Raw genomic sequence first — 941 nt, 5'->3', positions numbered from 1 at the left:
GCCGGGTCAAACCCGGCCGAGCTACCCGGGTTAGAAGCCTCAGAGTCGGGTTGAGCAGTCACATTCACCCCCATCCCCTTATGAACCTCTTCCCACCGTTGGAAATGCACGAAAATCGGCCTGTACACGGGGGAGGCCCCCCTCTCGAAGACGAGACCGTCGGCAGACCCGCCGGATCAAACCCGGCCGAGCTACACGGCTTACAAGTCTCGATGTCGGTATGAGCAGTCACGTCCACCCCCATTCCCTTTTGGACCACTTCCCACGGTACGAAATGCATGAAAATCGGCCTGTACACGGGGGAGGCACCCGCCTCGAAGACGAGACCGTCGGCAGAACCGCCGGGTCAAACCCGGCTGAGCTACCCGGCTCGGAAGCGCCAAAGTCGGGTTGAGCAGTCACATTCACTCCCATCCCCTTTTGGGCCACTTCCCACGGTTCGAAATGCATGAAAATCGGCCTGTACACGGGGGACGCTCCCCCCTCGAAGGCGAGGCCGTCGGCAGAACCGCCGGGTCAAACCCGGCTGAGCTACCCGGGTTAGATGCCTCAAAGTCGGGTTGAGCAGTCACATTCACCCCCATCCCCTTTCGGCCCCCTTCCCACGGTTGGAAATGCATGAAAATCGGCCTGTACACGGTGGGCGCTCCCCCCTCGAAGGTGAGACCTTCGGCAGAACCGCCGGGTCAAATCCTGCCGAGCTACCCGCGTTAGAGGTCTCAATGTCGGCTTCAGCAGTCACATTCAATCCCATTCCCGTTTGGACCTCTTCCCGCCGATGGAAATGCACAAAATTCGGCCTGAACACGCGGGACGCTCCCCCCTCGAAGGCGAGACCGTCGCCAGAACCGCCGGGTCAAATCCGGCCGAGCTACCCGCGTTAGAGGTCTCAATGTCGGCTTCAGCAGTCACATTCAATCCCATTCCCTTTTGGAACACTT

The sequence above is a fragment of the Chiloscyllium punctatum genome, unplaced genomic scaffold (assembly GCF_047496795.1).
Source record: "Chiloscyllium punctatum isolate Juve2018m unplaced genomic scaffold, sChiPun1.3 scaffold_400, whole genome shotgun sequence".
NCBI lineage: Eukaryota > Metazoa > Chordata > Chondrichthyes > Orectolobiformes > Hemiscylliidae > Chiloscyllium > Chiloscyllium punctatum.
This window is presented reverse-complemented; position numbering follows the sequence as displayed.